This window comes from Pristiophorus japonicus, unplaced genomic scaffold (assembly GCF_044704955.1).
Source record: "Pristiophorus japonicus isolate sPriJap1 unplaced genomic scaffold, sPriJap1.hap1 HAP1_SCAFFOLD_332, whole genome shotgun sequence".
Classification (NCBI taxonomy): domain Eukaryota; kingdom Metazoa; phylum Chordata; class Chondrichthyes; family Pristiophoridae; genus Pristiophorus; species Pristiophorus japonicus.
The window spans coordinates 564,077-575,876 of NW_027253128.1; the positions used below are offsets into that span (position 1 = coordinate 564,077).

At 46.1% G+C, this 11,800-nt stretch overlaps 1 non-coding gene across 1 annotated transcript; it reads right to left on the bottom strand.

Annotated features, from left to right (window-relative positions):
* Positions 1-689: 689 nt before the first annotated feature.
* On the bottom strand, positions 690-763 carry trnan-guu (transfer RNA asparagine (anticodon GUU)). Its single transcript has one exon. It is a non-coding gene; the product is annotated as a tRNA-Asn (tRNA).
* Between the last annotated feature and the right edge of the window lie 11,037 nt (positions 764-11,800).

Below are 11,800 nucleotides of genomic sequence, written 5' to 3' on the forward strand. Positions count from 1 at the left end.
GACTCTCAGCGAGTCCCACTCCCCCGCCCTTTCCCTGTAGCCCTGCAATTGTTTTTCCTTCAGACACTGATCCAGCTCCCGTTTGAAAGATAAGATTGAGTCTGCCTCCACCATCCTTTCAAGCAGTACATTCCAGATCCTAACCACCCGCTGCTAAATGGCCACCTCCTGTTCCTATGTGTAAAGTCTGGGAAACACTAGATCAATTCCTGCCACACTCACAGCCTTCCTAAATATAGCACCATCACTCTATTCTCATAAAACCAGGTCCTGAAGAAAAGGCCAGCTGTGTAGGTTAAAGCTCTGGTTATGTTCCGAACATTGCTGTAGTGTTTCCGTAATGTAGTGGTTATTAGATTCACCTCACACGCGAAATGTCCCTGCTTCAAAACTGCGCGGAAACATTTTGAAAACATGTTCAATTAAATATTTGAAGAAATGGATTTATTCATATTAGTGGTTCAATATTAACAAAAAACAATGTCCCACAACCTTGTTAAATATTCTGATATCTCTGTTCAGTTCTGTATACACTCAAACTGAATGCTCATAAAAGTATTGGAGTGGGAACTCACTGGATAACAGCACAGCTGGCAATGTTTGTGGAATATATTCGCGCAGCCGAAACGCAAAATGACAACCTGGAATCGTGCAGCACCGAATCCACGGGGAAAAACAGTTAAATGCTTCGTCCCTGGGTGGGCTCGAACCACCAACTTTTCAGTTAACAGCCGAACGCGCTAACCCATTGCGCCACAGAGACTGACTTAATTACACATTGCAAGACATCCCAAACCAGGGTGTCAGTCAGTTAAAGCTTCAGATTTTTCTGACCGGGATGGAACTTGTCCACTCTCAGTTGCCCTTTTCCCAAGTAAAGGGTGTGATATTCATTGTGGATGTGTGGAAGCAGTCTGATCCCGCACACTGCAGACACTTCCATGTCACCACCAACCAGCTCTCCCACAACCGGTGTGATCTACCTTCCAGCCTTCCGGTGCCTTGTCTGTGACGAAGTATTCTGATTGTCCTGAAGTCGGTATTAGGTTTTAATTCCTTTTCAGCTCCTGACTGCGGACAGTTCAATTCACCGTTTCTTTGCTTGGTGAATTTTCAAAGATTGAAAGCGACGCACATCAACCCCAAACCTCGTCACCAACTCGCTAACTCGACAAAACTTTGCATTTTCTTTCCATGCCAAGCATTTTACATAAACACATTGCAATGCCAACGCACTTTTTACCTGGCAAGACTTCAGTGTGATGAAGAGTGTGAAACAGAAACAGCTACTTGTAAAACCATAGCCTCGATGGCATCTGTGTGAATTGCTCTGCATCGATAATTAGCAGAGAGCAAAGAGAGGAAACTGATGGTGTGGATGAGAAAAGGCCGAGCCAAAGTGTACTGTTGGAGATGATTTTGTTGTTTTTGAGAATTGTTTCAAATATTTTACCATGGTTGGTTCCATAGTGCAATGGTGAGCACTCTGGGATCTGAGTTCAAATCTCGGTGGAACCTGATTCCTTGTTGTCCCAGCTGCTGAAAATTTGGGACAAACAAGTGAAAGACACCTGGTGCTGGTGGGCAGTTTTGTTGCCTTTGTCATTGATGCTTGATCTACAAGTCTAGTTATCAAATCGTGTGCTCAACCATCAGTTACCTGTTACAAAATGTTGTAAACATCTGTCTTGCTCTTTTTGCTTCGTTGCTTTTAACCTCCAATTACCCGCACACATTCAGTTGTAGTAAAGGCAGGATCGGGTCTTTTATTTGAACATTCATACCAAACAAACCAAGTATGAAAGTTACTGAAAACACGTCACAAAGGCAGCTTGCTTCGATTTCCGTGGCTGCTTGAGACACACACCTTCCGAATATCCACTGTCTCTGGTGTCTGTGTGTGTGAGTCTCATCTTTATACTCTTATTTCATTACATTTAGACAATCACAGCAAACGGCTTTGTGAATTGTTTAACACACAGACTTAATATTGCTTGTTTAACCTACAGATGTCATTAAATAGTAACAAAGGTACAATCAAATATTTAACATACAGACAATGACCAGTTACTCATTTCAATGGCTGAAGGCACCACATTGTCTAACAGTCTCTTTCGATCCAAACTTCAATTTCCTGTTTTTTAATTCAAACTTCAGAATGCGTGCTGAAGCAAAGAGTTCAGCAATGCGGGACTGTGCTCCCACATTCCCGCACTTCTTCTCCTCGCCTCTCTGCAGGTCTTATCTGGGTAACATACATTTGCATGGTGGCTCGAGCTCGTTCAACAGCATTGTCCAGTTGTTGTCCTTGTTTTTCAACACAACATCCGCAGTAAATCAAAATGACCAGCACGGTCAGCTGAACCAGCACCAGCATAAGGACAGGGTGTATCATTGTGTTCATCACGCCTGTTGCCGTCAGGCTCCATCCCAACAATGACTCCCACCAACTCACATATTCAGTCTGCTCCAAAGTTGTGTGAACCTTCTCGATTTCCGCAGTGTGATGGTTAATGTCCACAACGATTGCTTGATTCAAACTCTGTAGCTGTTGAAATGTTGTATTCCATTTCCGTATTTCCTTCTTCCAAATAGCAGCACGCTTCGGGTCAAAGTCGGGTTCTTGTAGATTCAGATTCTCAGGATGCCATTTTAAAGTCCGTTGGTCTGTGATCACCATATCCATTTTTACTTAAAAGTCAATTTTCAATTTTTGATTTTTCCAACTGAATTCCATGCTGTTTACATTCAGAAATGTAAACTCACAATCGGTGTCTTCGACTAAGTCTGTTACCCTCTGCACAGGTTTTAACAATTTCCTCTGCTTTGTGGGAGAAGTGTAACAACATGCAGTAAAGGATGACGGAAATGCTGAATAGTCAGTCGAGAGACCCAGTCCTTCTCTCAGTTCACCCTTCGGAACTGCTGTAATTCACTCTCTCGACATTTGCAACAATCCAACTTCTATTTCACATCCGTTAAGATCATGTTTGTAACTCCTACATTTGAGCTTTTCACTGAACATCTCATCAGTTCTGAGACAGCCCATTCCTGCAGAAACTTTAAATGTTTCTGAACAAGCTTCTCCCACTGCTTTCATCTCTGCCTGTTCAGTAACTGCTCCTCGTGTATCTGGGGTGTTGGGGAACTGTCTCTGAAGAGGGGAATCCCCTTCCTCCAGGAGCACCTTCATTTGTCCGGCTGACCCGGTGTCCATTTCCCGCTGCCCTTCCACACAAGCCTCGATAAGGTTATGGCCACCCCTATCCTGAAGTAAGGATCCTAAAGGAAGGACATGTGTGGTTGAGGCACGGCATCCCTATAGGGATCATCCCTCACCTGCGGAATCTACCCCCGACCTCAGCAACTGAACCGAGGTATCATTCCTGTCTGTGTCTCCAGCTTCTCTTTCCTGATTCTTCAACTTTTCTTTTAACTTTCCTAATTCTTTAGCCAGTCTATCCCTGTCCTCTATCAACTGACGGCCACCACCTGGTCCTGCTCCTTTTATGTGACTCCTCGCGGGATTCATCCACTCAGGCCCTTTTGCCTTCCATCACTGTAACCCCTGTCTCACTTCCATGACTGAAATTCCTGCAGCTCCCTGATACAAGCTTTCTACCCTTGCCAACCATTATTCCCACCGTAACAAGGTACTCAAATATATAACATCCAGACAATGACCAGTTGCTCATCTCACTGGCTGAAGGCACCACATTGTCTAACAGTCTCTTTTCCATCCAAACTTCAATCTTCCTGTTTTTTAATCCAAACTTCAGACTGCGTGCTGAAGCAAAGAGTTCAGCAATGCGGGACTGTGCTCCCACAGAGCACACGATTTGACAACGAGACTTGTCGAGCAAGCATCAATGATAAAGGCAATAAAATTGCCCACCAGCACCAGGTATTTTTGACTTGTTTGTCCCAAATTTTCAGCAGCTGGGACAACAAGAATTGAGGTTCCACTGATATTTGAACTCAGATTGCTGGATTCAATGTCCAGAGTGCTCACCATTACACCATGGAACCTACCACACATTAAAATATTTGATAAAATTCTCAAAAACAACAAAATCATCGCCACCATTACACTTTGGCTCGGCCATTTCTCATGTCTCGCGTCAGTTTCCCCTCTTTACGCTCTGCTAATTATCGGCGCAGAGCAATTCACACAGATACCGTCGAGGCTATGGTTTCTAAGCAGCTGTTTCTGTTTCACATTGTTCATCACAGCTTGAACTTCAGTCTTGCCAGGTAAAAAGTGCATTGGCATTGCAATGCATTAATGTAAAATGCTTGGCATGAAAAGAAAACGTTTTGTCGAATGCGAAGGTTCACTAGACTGATTCCCGGGATGGCAGGACCGACATATGAGGAGAGACTGGATCGACTGTACCTTTATTCACTGGCGTTTAGAAAGATGAGATGGGATCTCACAGAAACATATAAAATTCTGATGGGAATGGACAGGTTAGATGCAGGAAGAATGTTCCCAATGTTGGGGAAGTCCAGAACCATGGAACACAGTTTAAGCCATTTAGGACCAAGATGAGGAGAACCTTCTTCACTCAGAGAGTTGTTAACCTGTGCAATTCACTACTGCAGAGAGTTTTTGATGACAGTTCATTGGATATATTGAAGAGGGAGTTAGATGTGGCCATTACGGCTAAAGGGATCAAGGGGTATGGAGACAAAGCAGGAAATGGGTACTGAGGTGAATGATCAGCCATGATCTTATTGAGTGATGGTGCAGGCTCGAAGGGTCGAATGGCCAACCCTTGCAAGTATTTTCTGTGTTTCTTTGTTTCGATGCAGTGCCTGCATTTCAAACAGCATTGCTTTTATTGATCCTGCGGAATGCATATTGCACAGATAATCTCAGCACACATTGTGCAGACAAAGGCAGCATTAGACAACAAAGTGATTTGTCCTCCGCTGATTTGGAGCAGATAACTGACGGTTGAACACACGATTTGACAACTAGACTTGTAGATCAAGCATCAATGACAAAGGCAACAAAACTGCCCACCAGCACCAGGTGTCTTTCACTTGTTTGTCCCAAACGTTCAGCAGCTGGGACAACAAGCATTCAGGTTCGACTGAGATTTGAACTCAGATCATTAAATTTAGAGTCCAGAGTGCTCACCATTACACCATGGCAACGACCATGACAAAATCTTTGAAACATTTCTCAAAAACAACAAAACCATCTGCAACATTACAATTTGGCTCGGCCTTTTCTCTTCCATCGCGTCAGTTTTCCCTCTTTACGCTCTGCGAATTATCGATGCAGAGCAATTTACACAGGTGCCGTCGAGGCTATGGGTTCTCAAGTAGCTGTTTCTGTTTCACACTGTTCATCACAGCTTGTACTTCAGTCTTGCCAGGTAAAAAGTGCATTGGCATTGCAATGCATTAATGTAAAATGATTGGCATGAAAAGAAAATGCTCATTTTTTCGAGTACAAATCATGCAGTGCCTGCATTTCAAAAAGCGTTGCTTTTATTTATCCTGCTGAATGCATATTGCACAGATAATCTCAGCACACGTTGTGCAGACAACGGCAGCATTAGACAACAAAGTGATTTGTCCTCCGCTGATTTGTAGCAGATAACTGACGGTGGAACACACGATTTCACAACTAGACTTGTGGATCAAGCATCAATGACAAAGGCAACAAAACTGCCCACCAGCACCAGGTGTCTTTCACTTGTTTGTCCCAAATTTTCAGCAGCTGGGACAACAAGAATTGAGGTTCCACCACAATTTGAACTCAGATCACTGGTTTACTGATTCCAGAATGCTCACCATTACACCATGGAACCAATCATGCCAAAGTTTTTGAAACATAGAAACATCGAAACATAGAAACATAGAAAATATGTGCAGGAGTAGGATTGCAAAAATTCGTGGGACAACCTCCCCTGTGTTTGGACTCATTGGAAAGGAAATTTAATTTGGAACTATCAATCAGAAATTTGGGGATCCTAACTGGAAGAAACTACGAGTTTTAATCGAATTTGGGATTTTACAAGGCAGATTGGGTCCGTGTGGAAAGGGCTGAGAACTAAAGGATCGTTCAAAGAAACCAGTTTGGGTATTGAAGCTGTCTGGGATATTGAAGCTGAACAAATTGTCTGGGGAATTGTGTAAACTCGAAAACCCATCTCCCCGGGAGACATTAACATAGCAACAATCAACCCAGAGATAGCCAGCCATCACTCAGAGCAGGAAACCCATCCAGCGTATACACAATGACAATGGCCCATCCAGCCCGCATGGAAAATCCAGGCCGAGGCTGCCATTGCAAATACCAAAAATCTAATTTTCCCGATCAAGAAACAAATTCAAAAGATCGACACATCCGAGACAGGTTACCATTAATGGGCCCGCCAAAATATAACAAAGAGATATCAAGCCCGCCAAAATTAAAATCAAAAATTGCGGCTCATTTGGCGCGCAGATTAGAACGGCTCCCAAAGTATAACTGGGGCCCTGTTTTTTAATGAAAGAAGGAGAAGGGGAACGAGGGAAAAAGAAGAGAGACCACTGCAGCAGTTTGTAATAAGCCTTCCAGAGAGCTTGCTACACAGCCTCCTATGCAGGTCTTCTGAGCTCCAACATCTTCAGCCTCGACGACAGTCCTGGACCACACTGCCCTGCTACCGAAGGAGAAGAAAGAACATTATCACAGCAGAGAAAGCAGTTCTCAGTAACTTCCGACATCATCATCGCGGCAGCAACTGACCACAGCCAACGTGGTAACATCGAAAACACCGCGACCGACAAATTCTAAGATAAACAGTCCTCAAGAAGAAACCAAAGATTCGAAAGTTTCCCCTCTACAATCTGTTCCTCGATACCAACAGGTGAAACATTACCCAAAAGAACTTTAAAACCAATTGCTGACAGAAGAAAGTGGGTACTCACCCATAAATCCAATACGCACCCTACTGCATCAGCGGACACCACCCAACTGAAGACGACGCAGCAAGAAGTCTTTCACAACATTCAGGGTATGGCAAGCAGAACTTACAGAGTCCAGTGAACAACAACATTGCGAACCACCGCCAACTGACAATAAGTGGATTGGCGAGCATAATCCCTGTTTGCCCGAGAGTTTGACCTAGTCAGAGTTAGGCATTGGGATGTGAGAGGTGTATTATTATTCTGTAACCGCATGAATTTTTGGTAAAGTGTTTTTTATTCTAGTAATTACAAGCTTGACATTGTACATTGTTACCCTTGTTAAAATTGATGTTCTTTGCACCAAAACTAGCTGTCTCTTGTTCTTTGTCACATCGCCAAATAAATCTAAAGTCTAGAACCCAGGAAGTGCGAGTGATTCAATCCGCTCAGAAGGTCAGAGGTGAAACTGATCCCACACACCACCCCCTAGAGAATGGCGACCGCGGCAGGACTTTGGTGTGAAGGATGTCATGCAGAGATTGCTGTTTTGGAGGAAAGAACCAAGATGACAGAAAGGATCTCCTCCGATGTGTATAAGAAAGTGAATGTCACGCAGGAATGCTTGAAACTATCATTAAGGAAGAAATAGCGAGACATCTAGATAGGAAGAGTGCAATCAAGCAGACGCATGGATTCATGAAGGGGAAATCATGTTTAACTAATTTACTGGAATTCTTTGAGGATATAATGAGCATGGTGGATAGAGGTGTACCGATGGATGTGGTGTATTTAGATTTCCAAAAGGCATTCGATAAGGTGCCACACAAAGGTTACTGCAAAAGATAAAGGTACGTAGAGTCAGAGGAAATGTATTAGCATGGATAGAGAATTGGCTGGCTAACAGAAAGGAGAGAGTCGGGATAAATGGGTCCTTTTCGGATTGGAAATCGGTGGTTAGTAATGTGCCACAGGGATCGGTGCTGGGACCACAACTGTGCACAATATACATAGATGACCTGGAGGAGGGGACAGAGTGTAGTGGAACAAAATTTGCAGATGACACAAAGATTACTGGGAAGAAAGCGGGTTGTGTAGAGGACACAGAGAGGCTGCAAAGAGATTTAGATAGGTTAAGCGAATGGGCTAAGGTTTGGCAGATGGACTACAATGTCGGAAAGTGTGAGGTCATCCACCTTGGGAGAAAAAACAGTAAAAGGGAATATTATTTGAATGGGGAGAAATTACAACATGCTGTGGTGCAGAGGGACCTGGGGGTCCTTGTTCATGAATCCCCAAAAGTTTGTTTGCAGGTGCAGCAGGTAATCAGGAAGGCGAATGGAATGTTGGCCTTCATTGCGAGAGGGATGAAGTACAAAAGTATGGAGGTCCTGCTGCAACTGTATAGGGTATTGGTGAGGCTGCACTTGGCATACTGCGCGCAGTTTTGGTCACCTTCCTACAGGAAGGATATACTGGCTTTGGAGTGGGTACAGAGACGATTCACTAGTCTGATTCCGGAGATGAGGGGGTTACCTTATAATGATAGATTGAGTAGACTGGGTCTTTTCTCGTTGGAGTTCAGAAGGATGAGGGGTGATCTTATAGAAACATTTAAAATCATGAAAGGGACAGACAAGATAGAGGCAGAGAGATTGTTTCCACTGGTCGGGGAGACTAGAACTAGGGGGCACAGCCTCAAAAGATGGGGGAGCCAATTTAAAAGCGAGTTGAGAAGGAATTTCTTCTCCCAGAGGCTTGTGAATCTATGGAATTCTCTGTGCAAGGAAGCAGTTGAGGCTAGCTCATTGAATGTATTCAAGTCACAGATAGATAGATTTTTAACCAATAAGGGAATTAATGGTTATGGGGAGCGGGCGGATAAGTGGAGCTGAGTCCACGGCCAGATCAGCCATGATCTTGTTGAATGGTGGAGTAGGCTCGAGGGGCTCGATGGCCTACTCCTGTTCCTAATTCTTATGTTCTTATTTAATGGGTGCTTGGTCTGTTGCGCGCTGAGCATCCAGGATACGCAGCGGCCCTGGACACCCAGCAAGGACCATAAGGAATCAGTAGAAAAGGCAATTTGGTTGGCCTGCCTACAGCGACGGGTCCAGCTCCTAGATAAGAACATCGAGTCACTGCAGGCCGAACGATGTGAATGTGCAGAAACATCACATGACAGGGCTATGGCAGAAGAAAGGTGTGGGGAGAACTCTGTAAGCTAAAACATGGAAAGACACAGCGAATGGAAAGGTTCAAAAACAGCCAGGACTATTTTCAGTGTCAGGTTACCGAGGCTAAGAATAATGAAAAGATACTGTGGGAGGAAAACACTCGCCTCACCCTTCAAGTAAAAGATTTGGAGGAGAAGTTAAGAGACGTACAGCAGCTTATAAAGTAGCCAGCACTATTGAGTCAGGAGACCACGGTCCCTGCCAGCAACAAATCAAAAGTTTAACCCTTGCAAAAGACATGGTATTCCTAATAAACCCGGGTACGGCCCGGGTAAAACTGGAAGAGAAGGAGGAAACTGTTCAACCACCACCTGTGGTGCCGGTGACTATACCGGTTCGGCAGCAGGAGGGGTGAACGAGTTGTGGGGCGGACAGGGATAGCGGACCACCACCACCTGTGGCACCGAGTTTCAGCTTGGCTTGGCAGCAGGGAGGAGGGGTAGGCGAGCCAGAACAGGAAGGGCCAGAACCAGGGCCAATGTGTCCGGTCCGGAAACAAACGCTTGGCCCGCCCAACCGTGCTGGGGGTCTGGGGCACCTGGAAAGTCAGTTTTTGGTTCCCCACATGACCCAACACCTTCGGGCTATGATAAGTCACCTGGGAAAGCTCACCTCAAAGGGGGACACCTCGGTCCACTTTATGGAAGTGGAACAGGCAGGGGATATTAACGCGTGTGATGATGCCGAGATAGCAAAGATGCACCTCCTTTCACTGGACAGCAAGCTGTACAGGTCCCTCTCTGCCGAGAGCAAAAGGGGGCAGAGGACATGCGCCGCTGTCCAGGAAGATATTCGAGAAGCCATGGGCTGTAATGACGGGAGTCCCTTCTCCAGACCCATGGAAGTGTAGCGCAGGGAAGAGTTCTCCAGCCCCTGCCCAAAAGACCGAGACTGAGAAGCCAGCCCCTCCCCACCCGTTTGATACATTTCTGACTGCGCTGCGAACAATGCTGGATGGCTCTGGGAGGATAGCCACTGCCACCGGTACAGAAATCCCATCTGCCCCATCCCAGCCAAAACAGTGACTAGAACAGACACAGCCTGTCCACCTGTGTTCCCTCGAGTACGATGCATGGGGGAGACCGACCGTTCAGATGGAGGTGGAAAAGGTGAAAGGGACTGACCTGCTGGATACCGGTGCATCAAGCACCCTTGTCTATGTAAATAACCCCGCCGACTCACCTCTGTCTGGCGGGGTTCCCTAGAGCTTGGTGGGTTTCACAGGCACCGAGAAGGTTCACTCTTTCTCCGTTCCGTTCTCCATTCGTTTCGGAACACGCCACACAAAAATGGACTTGTGTCCTGATGAAGTGGGAACAGGAAGGGAGAAGGATCCTGGGGGCTGACTTCATTCGAGGCCATGGGATCCTCGTGGATTTAAGAAACCATTGTCTTTCGGGGTCAGTATGTATGGGACAGGAGTGTGATGTGATGGTTATCCCAGAAAAATGGGGAAAAGGGACGGTGTGTACCATGAAGCCAAGGAGTGTTACAACCTTGAATCACTGGTCAGTAACACTCCAATGGAGTACCAAGAGTATGTGAGGGCAAACCTTGCAGCTTTTGCCACTCACAAACATGACTGTGGGAGGATAAACGGGGTCGAGGTTAGCATAGATGGTGATCCTATGACTCGACCGTAGAAACAGTATAACTTCCCCAGGGAGGCGGAGGCAGACATGGAAACAGCCTTGGGTTCTTTAGTGAAACAAGGGGTATTGAGACCAATAGCTACCCATGTGAACTCTCCGTTGTGGCCGGTTAAGAAACGGGACAACACCTGGAGAGCCACGGTGGACTATCGAGTACTCAACCGTAACATCCCCGGCTGTGCACCCACTGTTGCTGCCGTTGGATGACCTCATTGGACGTATCCCAGCCTCCGCGACCACCTTCACGGTGCTGGATATTTCCAACGGGTTCTGGCCCATAGCTTTAAGAAGGAACGATCAGTACAAGTTTGCTTTTACCTTTAAAGGGCAGCAATACACTTGGAACTGTCTCCCTCAGGGCTTCCACAACAGCCCCAGTATTTTCCATCAATGTATGGCCAACTGTTTAAAGAGCTTCAGCAGACCCCAGCAGCTGGTACAGTATGTGGACGACCTGCTCCTGTTCACCGATGAGGGGGAGGAGCATGGCCCACTGCTGGCTGAACTGCTGGAGCTGCTCAAAGAAGAAGGGTTTAAAGTGAATCCCACAAAGGCACAGATCGGTCTGAAGGACATAAAATTCCTGGGACAGGCTGTGCGCGCTGGGGAAAGGGCCATTGACAAAGCTAGAAGGGAAGCAGTGCAGAAGTTACCAGCTCCCGACACAGTGACAGAAGCAAGATCTTTCCTCGGGCTAACCGGGAACAGCAGAGATTTCATTGAGGATTGTGCAGCCACAGCAGCCCCTCTGCTCCGACTCCTACACAAGGGAGTGGAGTGGGAATGGGACGAAGGCTGAGAGGCCGCATTTATCCAACTCAATAAAGACCTGCAGACCGTGCCAGCTCTCGGGGCTATTGTTGGGGGTAAAGGGTTTTCCTGGAGGTAGCAGCCAGTGGGGACAGCCTGAGTGCAGTATTGCTCCAAGAGCGGCACGGCCGGCTGAGACCAGTGGTCTACTCCTCCAGGATACTCACGGATGTGGAGAAGGGATACTCCAACTTT